The 17,457-nt window shown below is 37.5% G+C and overlaps 1 protein-coding gene across 3 annotated transcripts in view; it reads left to right on the top strand.

The window, feature by feature from the left end:
- The first annotated feature begins 15,389 nt into the window (after window positions 1-15,389).
- Window positions 15,390-17,457, top strand: part of slc8a3 (solute carrier family 8 member 3) — a 63,539-nt gene continuing 61,471 nt past the window's right edge. For all 3 annotated transcript variants that reach the window (XM_067385400.1, XM_067385399.1, XM_067385398.1), the window contains exon 1: window positions 15,390-15,506. The gene's annotated coding sequence lies outside the window, so the exon portion shown is untranslated. The remainder of the gene's footprint in view (window positions 15,507-17,457) is intronic.

Here is a 17,457-nt window from a genome sequence, read left to right as displayed (position 1 = left end):
AATATTTCAGTGGCGTTGCAGAACTAGCCTGGAAGGACCAGAGGCCGTCAACCACTGTTCTGTCAACTGGCCCAAAAATCTCTCACACTGGCCATCTCTTATCGTGTTTGCATTTTATATTATAATTTATGGTGATAATCCTTTCCTCCCAAACTTCTTGGTTTCACCGTCTTTCTTTGTGGTTGTTATGCTTTTCATGCTACTCAGTGTTGTTATGCCCTATGCAACCTGTTTGTCGTCATCTGTACGGCATAAACGCGTCAGCGAGATGCTACAGAGCATGCTGAAGCACTAATAATATCTGGGCAAAATATCACCTCCTGCTGCTTTAATCAATGCCTACACCTATGGTTGTGTGATTTCAAAGGTTTAATCTTTGGAGATGCATTGCGTCCGACTGTGAAGCAGCACACGGTCTTGATTCAGTCCTGGAGTGCACGTGTATTTCCGACAGGATCCGGGCACAGGCTGCCGCTCTCAGGCTAATGTTAACGCCAGCACTGACTCATCTGTGTGATGTGAAGCTTTGTTCCGAGGCACATTTTAACAAGCCCCTGCTGACTTTCCCTCCTTTCCCTCGTCACTCTCCTGCTGGAAATTCCAGCACTGTCATATCATGTGCTCCGTCACTTTAATTGCTCAAGTGGGAATGATCCTCAGGGGCCGTAGGGAACACGTCAACAAATCTGACTTCAGGAGTCCGGATATCCTCAGGGGGCATTAAAGCCACTCATGTGTCCAGTCCAAGTCAAAACAGAGTTGACGGGGAGAGGCTCTAGTATGTTTCAATAAACTTTTGAGATGTTTTGGCTGGTCAGGTGAGGAGCACAAAAAATGACTAATTAATTTGTCATGACAAGTGTTGCTGTAACAAAGTGATTTTATTGCATTTAATTCTCTACAGGACATTCATATGATGCAAGTTAAAATTTCTTATTCGTTTATCATTCATTTTTTATTAGCTAATCATCAATTATTATATTGATTTGTGATATTAATTTAGTAATAAAATGTTCTGTACTTTGCACAGTAACCAAATATTTGGTATGATTTGGACTTTGAATAAGGTATCTGATGATGTGGTTAGTGCTCTCACTCATTCTTTTTTATATATTTAGTTTTATTTTGTATATATTTTATACATTTTATATTAATACAAACATACTGTTTATACTACCTTTCCAAAATTTGGGGTCGGTAAGATGACTCTTCAGAAATCATTCTAATATGCTGATTTAATGCTCAAGAAACATTTCTTATTATTATTGATAAAAAAAGTTGTGCTGCTTAATATTTTAGGATTCTTTGATGAATAGAAAGTTTAAAAGAACAGAATTGATTTGAAATAGAATTCTTTTGTAACATAAAGTTTTGTCATGAAACTCTAGATGGCTGATCACAGGCTGATAGGTCCTTAAAAGATTAGTTCACTTCAGAATGAAATTTTCCTGATAATTTACTCACCCCCATGTCATCCAAGATGTTCATGTCTTTCTTCAGTCAAAAATAAATTAAGGGTTTTGAGGAAAACATTTCAGAATTTTTCTCCATATAGTGGACTTCAGTGGGGTTCAACGGGTTGAAAAAAAAATTTATTTACTTTTTAAGCACAAATGCTTCTCTTGCACTGCTCTGTGATACGCCACACATTACCTTGAAAGGTCACGTGTGACGTAGGCGGAAGTACCGCGGTAGGGTGAAAAACTCAAAAATTTTCTCTTCCAACTTCAAAATCAAAAATCATCCAATATTATTGTTTTACCTTTTTTTTGTGTGTGTGAAGGCCATTTGGCTTAATCTTTTCATGTTCGTTTTTGTAGATCGATACTTCTGCCACACAAATGCTACAAGATGAGCATTTGTGTTTAAAAAGTATATACATTTTTATTTTTGTTAGAAAATGACAGATCGTTTCGCTAGATAAGACCCTTATTCCTTGTATGGGATTACGTAGAGTACTTTGAAATTTGGACTTTCCACCCAGTGAACCCCACTGAAGGTTTTTCTCAAAAATCTTCATTTCTTTTCGACTGAAGAAAGGAAGACATAAACATCTTGGATGACTATGGTGAGTAAATTATCAGGAAATTTTAATTGAAAAGTGAACTAATCCTTTAACTCAGTCTGCTTGCAATCACATCATTCTCTACAGGGCACAGTTGATTGGTTCCTGTTCTATCAGCAGCCAATGAGCTTGCAGCTCAACCATCAAGTACTTGGTCAGCATTTGCTGTAGCGGTTTGCAGCACACTTTCAGAAACCCTCCACCTTCCTTAACTACACCTGTATAGATCTGATATGGGTAATTCATGTATGCTATATTGTACAGGCAGTAGGCAGTCCTGTACTTATCATTTTAAAGTCTTAAATTTAAGATTGAAGTATTAAAAAATCCCCCATTGATTTACACTATGCATGTTTATATATGTATATTATTATATAATATACATATAATATATTGCGTTCCAAATTATTATGCAAGATTTCAGTACAATAAACATTCAGATTTTAGTTTTTCTAAGAAAATGTTTGTTTGTTTATTTATCCATGTCTTTTTAGATAACTGATATCAATCTCAGACTAAATAATTTGCCAGATCTATGGAAACCCTAATTAGAGGTTGTTCCACATTATTAAGCAAGTCACAGTTCTCATGAAATATGGGGAGGAAGAAAGATCTTTCTGAAGATGAAAAGCATGAAATGGTGCAATGTTGTGCAAAAGGCATGAAAACAACTAATATTGTGTGAAAACTGAATGGAGATTATCGAATTATCGAAAGATTTGTGATTGATTTAGAGCACAGCAGAACTCTGTCAGATCAAGGCTTAGTAATGGAAGTTCCTGTCAAAAATTATTGTATTGAAAGGGCAGCTATAAAAAAATATGATATGGGTAATTCATGTATGCGATATTGTACAGGCAGTAGGCAGTCCTGTACTTATAATTTCTTTAAAAAAAATCTTGTTGACCCCAAACTTTTGAACAGTGTGTGTGAGTGTATACTATATAGTATATTTACTGTATATACTATTTATATTTTGAAGTAACATGCTTAAAGGCAGTCTAATTCATTAAGTCTAGTGGAAGGTTAGAAGAACAGCTGATTTTTTAAAATTTAGTGTAATTTCTGTGCCACTAGCAACACCAAAAATAATGGAAAGCAGATAGGAAAAGTGTTTACAACAAACACTTTTAACCAAAACTTTAACCTCAATGCTTGTTTGCAGTGAACGTTTTTGCCTATACTGTGTGTTGCTATGGATAAAAAGTATGCTAAATGTTAGCAAAGTGTTAAATGCCTTGCTCAAAAATCATGACGGAGCTGGACTGTGATCTCAACAACTCTTCAGTCATCTCAGTCTGACATGTAGTGGCGACTTGAACCCGTAACCTCTTCCACCCTGACCCTTAACCATTAGATTAACAGTCCACTAACAGATTTATGTGGACAAGCCTCTTTACTGCAGTGTGAGGAAGCCTCTCACTGAAACACTGAGCAATTTATCTGACTCCTACACTAAGGGTGGCACTTGCATTTAAATTAGACCTCCTGAACTCCAATCAGAGCTCCACCACAGAGCTATAGCCTATTGATGTTAGTAAACATCTTTATTTTTTATTCTTTTCAGCCTACTTTATTCCACCCTCACTGTTGCAGAGAAAATTCAAAATAGGCCCACAAATGTTTAAATGTATGATGTTGCCCAGTAGGTTTTTGTGTGTGTGTTTCTAAGATTAGTTTTGCAGATTAAATCTTTAATAGTATTTTGAGAAATCTGGCTCAGGCATTGTCAAGCTTCACACACAGACACGTGTACAGGGTAAATCCCTGCTGGACAGATCCTTCTCCCTCAATTCTGAGGGAAAATTTTATAACCTCATTTCACCTATGTTTTTATGCTAAAATGAAATATCTAGTGAATATCGTTATATTCGGAATAAAATGAGTGTTTTTGCTGGAGAAAAACTCGCCACTACAACACCAGGGATTTGTAGGCTGTTACTGCTGTTGGATATTGCTTTGTGGTTGATAGTGTGATGGTCGTATGGCTAGTAATACTTTAGTAAACACCACTAATAAGCTATTGTGGACATTTCACTTTGTTTTACACTTTGTTTATTTGTTATCTTTGAATTTATGCAATTTTTAAAGATGTGAATTAGGAAGCCAAGTGAGTGTCAGAGTCCTAGAGCAGAGGACGGGAAAGCAGTCAGGAACAAAGTATCTTCTCCTTCCAGTGTCCTTCAAAACTGGACCAATCCTAATGTCAAAGGTCAGTGGGAGCTTTGTGACCTGGATGATGGTGGCACAAATGAATCAATTCCCACAAGAAGTCAATCCAGCAACTATATGCACAAAGATGACTTGTGGAAGATGCTGTGAAGATGCTCAGACTGGAGTTGTAAGCTGTGTAAATGTGACTCAGTATGTTTGGCACAAAACCATCAGATTTCACCTGCAGAGCCTCATTACAGAGGAGACGTTCTCCTCTAATAGGGCCTAAGGTTTCTGTTCTAATATATTATAATTAAATGTACTAAATTATCATTAAAATGAACTACATTTACATTTCCTGAAGCTGTATGTGGGTTTGGGGTCGGCACAATGTTTTTAAAAGAACTTAATACATTTATTTAGCCAGGAAAGGATGCATTAATTTTATCAAAAAGTGACAGTAAAGACGTTTATATAAAAGAATCTATTTATAAAAGAATCCTAAAAAAAAGTTAAAATATTTCCATAAAAATATTATGCAGTTCAGCTGTTTCCAACATTGATAATCAATGTTTTTGAGCATTAGAATGATTTCTGACGTATCATGTGACACTGAAGACTGGAATTTTTATGTTAAAATGTTAGCTTTGCCATCACAGGAATAAAGTGAAAATAATATGAAAATAGAGAGTTGTTTTTCAATTATTTGCTCAATATTTAAATAATCTGGTTCAGTGTTTGTGCTGTAGTGCGTTTGCAGAGTTCTTCAGAAACCCTCCACCTCCCCCAGCTCCACCTGCCTAGATCTGATACGTGATTTATGTGTCTATTTATTCAGAAGCATCATATCTTACATATGCTCATATGTTCAGAAGTTACCATTCAATAGACCTTACTGACCTATCTTTTTTGAAGCTTACACTTATACATTTAGGGCCCTATTTTAACGATCTGAAACGCAAGTGTCAAAGCGCAAGTAACTTTGTGGGCGGGTCTCGGCGCTGTTGCTATTTTCCTGGTGGGATAAATGGCTCTTGCGCCCGGCGCAAATCTAAAATGGGTTGGTCTGAAGTAGCTTGATTATTCATAGGTGTGGTTTGGGCGTAACGTGAAATAAACCAATCAGAGCGTCATCCAACATTCCCTTTAAAAGCAGGTGCGCAAGTTCCATTATGGATTGCTATTATTATGGCGTATTTACCAGGCGCACGCCAGGAGCGGTTCACAGCCGAGGAGACTGATGTTCTTGTAAGAGCAGTGAAAGACAGAGAAGTTGTGTTGTATGGGGATGGGAGAAACCCACCCAAAATAGCGTCGGTTAAACAGGTTTTTTCACATCTTCGTGGCACACCACAATGATTTCCGTCATCTCATGTGTTAATATTTTTTTAATGTAACAATTTATGATTTGCAAAAATAACTGTTGCATCTGTGTAGATTACATGAGCAAGTGTATGCGCGTTGTGCACGCTATACATTATGGTCAAGCATACGCCCTTTAAATAGCATAATGAACAACGCACCACTGACTTTAGACTGTTTTTTTCTGGTCAGTGGCGCAAGTGTTTAATGGAACAGCAAAATAGCACCAGGGATTGTTTGCGCCGGAACACGCCTCCTTTTTTGCGCTGAACCGCCCAGGGAGCGCAAGTTCATTCACTAGTTTAGCAACGTGCTTCTGTGGAGGGAAAAGCACGCTTTGCGCAGGTGCAAAATAGGAATGACACATGCGTCGGTGTACAAAGTCAATTGCGCTGGGTGCAAGATAGGGCCCTTAGTCTTAAATTTAAGATTGAAGTATTAAAAAATCCCCCATTGATTTATACTATGCATGTTATATATGTATATTATTATATAATATACATATAATATATCGCGTTCCAAATTATTATGCAAGTGACAGATCAGTAAGATTTCAGTACAATAAACATTCAGATTTTAGTTTTTCTAAGAAAATGTTTGTTTGTTTGTTTATCCATGTCTTTTTAGATAACTGATCAATTTAGATAACTGATCAATCTCAGACAAAATAATTTGGCAGGTCTATGGAAACCCTACTTAGAGGTTGTTCCACATTATTAAGCAAGTCACAGTTCTCATGAAATATGGGGAGGAAGAAAGATCTTTCTGAAGATGAAAAGCATGAAATGATCCAATATTGTGCAAAAGGCATGAAAACAACTAATATTGTGTGAAACTGAATGGAGATTATCGAATTATCATAAGATTTGTGAGTGATTTAGAGCACAGCAGAACTCTGTCAGATTAAGGCTTATTAATGAAAGTTCCTGTCAAAAAAATTATTGTATTAAAAGGGCAGCTATAAAAAAAGCCAGTGTTGTTGAGCAGCAAACAGGTATTTGAAGCTTCTGGTGTCTCTGGAGTCTCAAGAAGCTCTCCATGCAGGCTGGCAGTTGTGTGTACATCTGTTTGGATACCAATTAAAGGTCTTTTGCAAAATTTACAAAAACATAACTAGATAACACACCTAAAGGCCCGTTCATAACTATATCTGCACGATAACGATAACGGTCTGTTTATTCTAAGCTCATGTGCCACAGTTTTAAAGTGTCTACAACATTTTTGCTGTTCTTGTTGCATATACATGGCTTTAACCGGCAGATATCCTCAGCATGCTATGTTTTGAGTTAATAGCTAGTGTAATCGATCTAATCTAACAGTGAATTTAGCTGAAAAAGTCAAAGTAGTGTAATGAAAACACCTAGTCTTTTTTTACTTCGACTTCAAAGGAAGCAAGACAATGTTGTAAAAACTAGCGCTGGATACCTGAGGTAATTTTATGTTACACTGTTTTTCTTAGCCTGGTATAATGATCTCATCGTTAATACTTCTCACCATTTATTTCAAGGGTATTGTCTTCAATATATCCATTTTCTTTAAAGTATCCTTGAAAAGGGGTTTGACTGTCAAACACTCAAAACAGTCAAACTGTTGTCAAACAGCGGTGGCTTTTTCTGGATCTTGGCGATTAACTTAATTTCCATCCTGCTTTAAAGAGCTTGAACATTTAAGCAGCAGATGACAAAACTGCAGCACACACTTAGAATAATACACTGGTGTGGACACTATCATTATAGTTATTTTTATAGTTATAGTTCTTGTGAACTGGTCATACTTAGGGTTTGGGGTTTATAATGTTTAAAAAACATCAATATAGTGCTGCCTTTCAAGCACAGTAACTAATAAACTGCCTTTTGCAAGTAAACATGCCTATATGCAGCATATTATACAGTATAGTATATATAGGCCTATATGTCACATGTGTATAGTGTGCGTGTTTAAGCGTTTCATATTTGTAAGTGTGCAGTTGTGTTCTCAGACTGGTGGTTTGAGACTCCCTCACACGTGTGCTTCAATTTTTCATCCCAAACTGCAAGAAAACGGCATCAATTATTAATCTCAGCACTAAGAAAAGAAGTCAAATTCAATATTTACCGCATACTTCCTGAGCTTGCAAATCACATGGCAAAGAGGACGGCAAGGAGTATGTGTATGTGAGTGTGTGTGAAGGTTACACAAGGGGCCCTGCTGTGAAATTGGCAACGTTTAGAGGAAAACCCCCTTTCCCCCTCGAAGAACAAACACCCACATGAACTCTTAGTATTGTAATTATCTTTTAGAGCTTGTACTGTGCAATTAGCGTGACACACACACACACCTCCACGCTGAAACGGATAACATCAGTATCTCGCACACATAAACCATTGTATCCACCAAAATTATACTTGCACTACACCATTACTGACTGATAACCCTTTTTGTGTGCTGATGCTGTCTGTATATGCATAGCTTATTGTTTTTCTTTGTCATAATTCTGTGTTCTATAAATATCCTGATGCTCTGCAGCAGAAGGACTGTTCAGGCAGAAAATACACACACATACACACCCTCTGGCAGAACTATGAAACAGCACACACACGAATGCCTTATCTTGTGGACACACAATCTCAGATTCATTCATACTTCAGCACACACAAACACACACGTTTCAGCTGCCAATCACGTTTGCACATACAAACATACTGGCACTAACGAGCCAGCTGGGCATCAACGCACAGACACTACTCCGCAGATATACACATCACAAATACATAGGAAAGTAGTGATTTTTATCGAGTAATTAGCACTTTGTCAACATGAAATCTAAAGTGATTCTGTTTTATCTCTTCTTTAGCCTTCCTGGTCTCATTTTGAATCATTGGTAAACATTATTCCACAGAAAACATGTCATCAAATTCAAATAACTTGCTTGCTAAGCCTTCATATTTTTCAAACCTTCCCCTCCTGTTATATTTTTCATATATGGGTCAATGACGTGACGGGTCTTTTTTTTTTTTTTTTTTTGTACAAAGGCCTTAGTAATAATAAAAAAAACAAAGATATGACATCCAAAGTGTGTAAGGTAGTACAACAACTAGATCGCTTTTATTGAATCCAAAAGGTTTTAATTATATTTTGCTACATTTTGAAGTGTCAAAAGGTCATTCGTTTTAACCGTCAACTTCATTTGTGATTAAAATATTTTAAAATATAACAAATGTATATATTTTTTATTCTGGCATAATTTTATAACAACATATATCAACATATATGCAAAATGCTATTAGAAATATGTGCAGAAGTCGTTGCTTTGTTATGAGAAAGAATGTCCGGAAAAATGAATTTCATTGACGCATTCGGCGTAACCAACAGAGTGCCTCAGGGATGACGTGTTTTTGTTGGCCAACCCGGAAGTTAGTGGCACACGAGTTCCCTCGGTTGAAAGCCTATTCATTTTTCCCATAGACTTTTGGAAAATCGCAGAAAATAAGCTCTGTGTTTAACAAAGGGTTATGACACTTAAACGTTTTGTCTATCAAGATAATCTTTACAAGTTAACACAACATTTATAGATTTTGAAGCCTAAAAGTCGTCAGATATAAAAAGCTAACAGTAGACTATAAACGGACTACAGCTCACCATGGTCGCGGATCAACGTCACCACCACCAAGCGTCCTCAAACTGTAAAAACAACGTTATTTAAAAACATGCTCTGCGCTGTTATTAGTACTTTTCCACTTTTTCATGAGAAATGTTGTCCAAATGTCCCGTTTTTAATGATGACGTGACGTCTAAAGTCCCCGCCAAAGGAAGTAGTCCCTTTTAGCAATTTGTTAGCAACCGCCGTTTTTAAGACACAATAAAGGTTTAAAAAATCACAAGTGGGTTATAACTGGTGTGTTTTGTATCATAGATCAAAACGTGAAAGTATTTAGAGGCGATTTAGCAAAAACCCATTCAAAAAACCCATACACTTTACGGCGTTGGAACCGGAAGCCTCACTTCCAGGTTTTGCCTACAAAAATGCGTCATCCCTGAGGTAGTCTATATAAAGGGACCATTTTGGATCAAGTCATGCAGTCAGTATCACGTGACAGGATGTGACATCATTCAGACACCTGCAAAGGACCACATGGTCATGAACTCTTTTAACTATTTGAGAAATTCATGTTTTCACTTGCTCATACGCTTGTCCTGAAACATCAGGTCATTCGGTTCAACCGCTATAAAACATGGAAAATGTTGTGATATTTTAAAAATTTGTACTAAATATAAAATGTTTGATTGTCCTTTAGCTAGCTAGATATCAGCATGTTAGCATTGTTTGAAAATATCATAATTTGGTATAACCAAAAGTGTCACTCGGTAAAACCGAAATTTTGGTTAAACCGAATGACTTTTTTGGTAATAAATTTTGTCCGTCTTGTAAAAAATGACAAGCAGTGTTAATTGATTATAAAAAAACACATAATCTCATTGTTAACACTTAATAAAACTTCAAAATGAATTATATCTCCATTAGTTTTTTTTTATTTTTAAAAACCTTATTCGTCAGTGATCCACTTTTAAACGTTTGAGAGTTTCACATGTTTTTGAAAAAGAAGTCTCTTAAGTTCACATCAAGGCTGCATTTATTTGATCACAAATACAGTAAAAAACAGTAATATTGTGAAATATTATTACAATTGAAAATAACTGTTTTCTATTTGAATATATTTTAAAATAAGCTGAATTTCTCCTTTGATATCTCTTTTTCTCCTTTGCCATTTTTTCATTACCCCAGTCTTCAGTGTCACATGATCCTTCACAAATCATTCTAATATGCTGATTCGCAGCTTAAGAAATATTTCTTATTATTATCAATTTTGAAAACAGTTGTGCTGCTTAATATTTTTGTGGATATTGTGATATTTTTTTTCCAGGATTTTTTTTAAGAATAGAAAGTTCAAAAGTACAACATTTATTTGAAATAGGAATCATTTATAACATTATAAATGTCTTTACACTTTTGATCAATTTAATGCATCCTTGCTAAATAAAAGTATACATTTCTTTCCAAAAAACAACTTATTGACTCTAAACTTTGTAATTTTAGTGTGTTATTTCTATTTTATTTTAAATGTGTTATTTAGCGTTCGTTAGCTCTCACATTAATTGTTTTTCTAAATTTGAGTTTCAGTTAGTTTTAGTTTTATTTTAATATGTTAGAGCTGCCAATAATGTGCTAACTGCAATCATTTAAAAATGTTTAATGTTGTTTATTTCTCACATTGTAGTGTTATTGCTATCTAGTGGCATTGCTTAATGCTTAAGGTTTCAAGTTTTACCATGTTTCAACAATTTTCGGTCATTATGATTATGTATTTTGGTTCATTTTGGGGTCATAAATTGTGTTTTAGTTCAATTTCAGTTGTCTCATGATAGTTTTATTATAGGTTAGGGTTAGTGATGAACATGTTTTTATTTAGTTTTCACTTTATAGTTTTCTTGAACAATAATATCGCTGCATTACGGAAGGGATGTGAATAATGTCTCATGTTACCTATTTTTATTCTTCAGTGCAAATGTAATTACACTCCTTAAACATTGATTGTCCAACTTATGTATTTAGGAGCATTAAGCCTTGCTCTGTGTGTGTGTGGTCCTTGTAAACCTTACGTTATGGGGACAAAAAATATCCCCACAAAGATGACAATATCCAAAATCCTTGTTTTTTTATATATGTAAAAATGCAGAAAGTTTTCTATGAGGGTTGTGTTTAGGGGTAGGGGATGGAATATACAGTTTGTGTGCGTTTTCGATAGCTTCCGGATGTCCTAGGATGATCTAGACAGCCTTGGCTGTGGAGCAGCTGTGGTTTTGAGGAGTCAGAGGAGAGGGTGAGGATACACACACAGTTTGACCTGTGTTTGAGTTTGACAGAAGAGATGAATGTCCCTTCATTATGTGTGCGTGTCTGTGTGTTAATTTCCTTCAGTGTGCATTAGAGCTGGCCACTAAGGTGTTGTCCCCAGTAGGTAGAGGGTGGACAGACGTGCTGATTCAGCTGATGGACTTTTTGCCTGCCACATGCCTGTCTCACTGCAAGAGGAGGTAGACAGCTGAGGTCTATATCCGCTGTTCTGTGGCTCTCGCTGCATCAGCCTCTCCGTGACTGCTGTGGGCACAGTGTCCGCCAGAGTCTGCTGCTGAAGAAAACGTGAGTAGTGTTTGCTTGTGCAAAACTCACTACCACAATGCTAGAGTGTTGCGAGGAGTCAAAGGAGAGGCTGAGGAAGCACACACACACAGTTTGAGCTCCGTTAAAGTTGACAGAGGAGTTATTTTAGTTCATAAAGGTTTAAATATGGATATTTTTCTTACAAAAACCCATCTCTTTGGTTCAGAAGGCCTTTATTAACCCCATGGAGTCGTTTTGATTATTTTTATGATGGATAGATGCATTTTTTTGGCATTCACTCCCATTATAAAGCTTGGAAGAGCCAGGATATTTTTAAATATATCTCTAATTTGTTTGTCTGAAAAAAGTTAGTCATATACACCTAGATGGCTTGAGGATGAGGAAATCATGGATTAATTCTCATTTTTGGGTGAACTATCCCTTAGGTTTAGTTTTTTCAAATCCCTATTTTTTTTTTAGCAGGTTTATGTCTGTGTATTTTTCATTTAAATTATCACAAGGCTCACATTAAGCAGCCGATTGAGCATCAAAAATCCAGAGATTTGGAAGCAACTGGGAATGCAAGGCAAAAAAAAAAAATTGTTGAAGTATTCACAAACACCACACTGTAAAAAAAAATCGGTAAAAAATTTACGGTAAAAAAACGGCAGCTGTGGTTGCCAGAACTTTACAGTAAAAAATACAGTAGCAACGGAAAAAAAAAACTTAAATTTACAGTAAAATAACGTATTTCATTAACTGATATAATGTTAATTTACCATCCTAATAAAGTACTAATATCTGTTTTGTACCTTTATAATACACTGACAGTCACCAAACACAGTGGTGATGAGAGTCACATGATGAATCAAAGTTCATCACAAGCTGAGAAGGACAATACAAAGAAGGTGCACACAGTGTCATTCACACACACACTAAACACCATCATGGTAACATGCATGAAATTTTACAAAATGCAATAAAAATGAATTTAACAACATTAGATGTAACATAAAACCCTAATGTACATAACTGATTCTAAAAAAATTAGAAAAACTAAGAAGAAACAGATCTATTTCAACGAAAATATATCAAATGTGAAGTGTCACTCAGGGAATTGTGGGAATGTCAATTTACGTTTTTTCACTGTAAATTTTTACAATGAATTGTTATTTTTCACTTCCAAAAACTGTGAATTTAATGGTATTTTACTGTAAAACTACATTAAATGTACCGTTAGATCTATTACAGTTATTCACCGTATATAGTACGGAAACTTTCTGTAAACCAATTGACCAGTTTTTCACTGCAGCATTTTTACAGTCTTTTACTGTTAAAATCACGGTCATTTTTTACAGTGCAGAGAGATGGCTGGCTATCGGCTCGGGAACCATTCATTCATTGATTCGCTCCTCAGCTGATTTGTCCTTCACTAAACACTCACAATCCTCCCCAACAGAACAGCTGGTGTGTGTGTTGTGTTAACAGGTCATTACTTGTGTGTATGTCTATGCTGGTTTGTTTTAGCTTTGTTATATGTGTGATAAATGATTTGGTCAAGTGAAGGGCAGCCATAATTAGAAGAGGCTGGTACAGTGGGCTGATTACCCTGGGCACCGTCTTTCTCTCTCTCTCTCTCTCTCTCTCTATCTCTCTCTCTCTCTCTCTCTCACACACACACACGCTTTCCTTGGCTGGAAGTAAGACTGATAATATCAGCATTAATGATATCTGCAGGAACACAGATTAGGTGACTGATATGTTTTGGATCTGATTGTCAGTAAAAGGCCTCATAGATTTTCACTTGTAAACAGCTGATCTGAGATCATTTGTTATACGCTATGTCAACAAAATTGAGCTTAAATTCAAAACGTCTATCAAATCTTCTTATGACCATAAAAAATGACCTTAGAATATGTCGGTAGAGTCTCTGAGTTTAGCAGTTAACATGAAAAATTGTTTGCGACCCATTTTGTTATATTTATGCATTCAAAAAATATTCAAAAATGTATCTCAGTTAACCTTAGCATTGCACCAGTCACAGGAACAAATAGTTACATAATGTGAGGCATTTCAAAGGGAAACAGGAGAGTCAGTGAGAAAAAAGGTTGGACTTGATTTTTCTCTCTATGACAGGTGGGTGGAAAGAGAGCGTTTGAAATATAAGAGGTTTGGTGATGTTGATTGAAAAGGATTGTTGTTTCAGTGGAGCAAGTGTATACATTTTTGATTAAATATTACTTTTTTTATGAAAATACAGATTAATAGTTCACAATAAGACAATAGTTATTTAATGGTCAATACTGAAATCTGGAGAGCAGAGTCCAATAATATTAATAATGAAAAACAATAGTTCACTCAAAAATGTAAATTCTGTCATCATCCTCTTCATTCTTCATTCTGTGGAACACAAAATAAGATATAATGTTGTTTGGACTCCAACGTTCTTCAAAATATCTTGTGTTCAACAGAAGAAAGAAAAAGTCATATAATTTGAAACGACATAAGGGTGAAAAAATGTTTTAATTTATGAACTATGCCTTTAATGATAGCATTTACTCTCATTTCCTTTTACTCTTTCAGTTCTTGAGATAGCTGCCAGTTCATTTTTGTAACAAATTCTACTCAGAATGATCATTTCTGTTATACGTCCAATCTGGCAACAGTTTCCATGCTACAATCTCAAAACGGTCCAATATTATTCGATAATTCGGATCAGTTCACACTAATCTAAAATAATAAAAAATAAAATTTTGTGGAGTACAATTTTAGGCGCACAGATGAAAGCCGAAGGACAAAAGACAGTACGCAACATTAAAGGCTTAAAGCTGTCTATAGACCAAATATGATATTTTTGACCTCTTGCTCCATGCAATTATTCCACACATGGCCATACGTGGCATTTTAACAATGATTCAAGGCACGCGCGCAGATGTGATATTACATGCACATGAATTATGGTGCATCTTCACACAGTCCCAGCTGATGCGATGACGTAGAAGCGTGTGTCCGCGTGCGATCGGCGGAGGGTGTGTTTCCAAGGCGAAATCTGGAGAAGGGAGGCGGAGATTGAAGGGGGGAGAGGTGACTTTAATTCTCAATATTTGCCATCTTAAAATCTCCCTCTCGTGATTCAGGGACAAACGAGCAGGGCAATGCACATTCTCTCAGCTGTGGTGGAAGGAAGCGGTAATTAAGCAAGGGTTTGTGATGCCTGCAGATGAAATCCACAGATGCTGATGGAGGGAATGTTTCAGATACAGCGGTTGCACTGGTGCTGAATCGGGATGCTTGGTCATGAAATGAAACGAGGCCCGCTCGGTTGTGAGAACACCAACTTGTTTCCTGCGCTATAACGTGAGACTTACAGAGAGAGAGAGGGAGAGAGAGAGAGGGAGGAGGGGGCGCGAACGTTCGTTCCCCGCTGTTGCTCGGGGCTCGCGGAAAAACCGATCACATGGATTCCAAGGTTCCATTTTTCAACGGCGCTTCGATCTGAGCGCGCGCTGACAGCCCCGGTGACCGGCGCATCCATCAGAGACGCGCGAGGGAAAGAGGCATCACTTCGCCGGTTCCATCGATCTGCCGGAACTGGGCAGGCACCGGAGTCGGTCCGTGTGTGAGTGTGCGCAGGAGTGAGGAGGGCGAAAGCGGCCCTGGGGTATTTCTGCCACCGAGGAGCAGCCAGCTGCACGCTTAACGGAGAGGAAACTGATCTGGCTGGAATATTTGGCTTTCCCGAAAATCATTTAGGAGGAAAGCATTCATCATTTGCTCAAATCACAGGTACGTACCTTCCGTTCAATACGTTTGTGCGTCGCTATTGGTTAGTCAGCGATAATTAGTGCAGTTCGAGGCGCCGCCGGCTTTATTTAGGGGTAGTTGGAATGTAGCGAATTCGCCTGGGTAAACGGCAGAAGAAGCTGTTCAGAGTGGATGTGGAGCTGAGGAGAGAGAAGGTCTCCAAATTTGCGTCACAGAATCATTTCCACCATAATGCCGCCCAAACGTAAAATAACCACTGTCAGTTTTGAATTCGTCTTTGAAATGATTTCAGAAAGCACCGTAATGATCGCGATGCCTTTATTTTTATGATACATTTAGTTTATGGTGATTTAGTCTGAGGCTCAAGTGGATCATTTGGGCTGAGAACCAGTTCCAAGAAAGAAACCCCGAAGGATTTTCCTGACATTCGGTTTTCGGACATGCATTGCTCCGCTGATGCGTACTAAAATACTCTTTACAGTGTTTCCTTCACTACTATTCAGCGGAAACACCGCCACTGAATCAAGTGACCATTGTGGTCCGATTCCCGAGCAAATGACTCTTTTGAGCCGGTGGTTCTTGACGAATCCGAAACATACAATGTAGTTCGACTCTTATGAAGCCGGTTCTTTTTAGTGAATCAAAAACACTTTCGAATCACTCGAAACCGTTGGTGAATTTATTCGACTCACTTACTGAACCCAGAGTTATTAGTTTCATCATCATGTCCTGCTTTTTTCATCTGCTGAGGGTAGTAAATGTAATAATTAATTTCTCATAAATATATTTTGTACTCAAAAGCACTACAAAAATCGCTCGTAGAACCGGTGTCGTTATAAGAATCGGAACTAGCATCGTTACTATTCTCATCCCAGTGGATCAATTACGAGGATAAATGTCGTTCGTGAAACCATTTGTGTGTTGACGGTTCCTCCTCAATTTTTCGTTTAACGGAGGATGTGTGCGTTTCTAATGCGTTTCTCTTGTATTTCAACGTACGTTTCTGAACCGAGCTCAAGCACGTGATGCTTTCACAGAGCATCCTACACATCAGATTTGGTCCACCAGTCTAAGTCCCTCAAGCTGTATGTCAAACATGACAGCACAGGGGTTTTGTAAAATGTGCATATGGGATTGTAGAGTTAGTCATCAAGTTCTTGTGGGGGTCTAAACAGGTAAAGAGAATTTGCTGAGATATGTGATTAATTCAGGACAGCTGCCACCTGCCACACTCTCCTACACTCTGTTTATATCCCTATCAGGTGTCGCCCCAACTGAGCATTTCTTAAAATAGGGTGGGGGGAGGCTCGTGTTTGTGGGTGTCTCTAGTTCGCCCTGTCTCCTGTTACCCTGAGAGACGTGTACTTCTTTTTCATCAGACCGGTGAAAGTCAGAACTTTGGGAAACAGATATGCTGCCAGTGGCAAACTTGCTGTTGTGCATTTGTGTGGTATTTAGATGTTACAGTGTTGTTTGTACATGTGTATGGTGAAAATACATACACACTCAGAGACATGGCTGACTGCCTCCAATGTTTTCTCTAATGAGCACACGAAATTCGTTAGCTCAAAGGCCTCATTAGTATGTTAATTAGCCTGAGTTGTTCGTAGGCCTTTTGTGTGAATATTTGTAGTCTATTCATTGTCTGAAGTGAGAACACTAAGATGCCTCTCAGCGGCAGTTGTCAACAGTTGCGTATGAACGGATTTGCTGAGGGTTCTGCTACGCAGGCTGAGGTGTGATATACGAGAGGGAGAGAGCGGAGGAGTGAGCATGGAAGTTTCCAAACATACTTTTGTTCCCCACAATTTACGCCTAACGCGTGGCACTTTTACTAGTAAGTCCTTGTCGTGGAGTATTTGTGTGCTCTGAAACACATTGAGGCAGCTATTTGCTATTTGCCCATTGCTTACAGGTGCCAACGAGGTACTTTAACGCATGCTGAGATTTACATGATCGTATTAGCTTGCAA

The sequence above is a fragment of the Chanodichthys erythropterus genome, chromosome 5 (assembly GCF_024489055.1).
Source record: "Chanodichthys erythropterus isolate Z2021 chromosome 5, ASM2448905v1, whole genome shotgun sequence".
In the NCBI taxonomy this organism is placed as follows: Eukaryota; Metazoa; Chordata; class Actinopteri; order Cypriniformes; family Xenocyprididae; genus Chanodichthys; species Chanodichthys erythropterus.
This window is presented reverse-complemented; position numbering and strand designations above follow the sequence as displayed.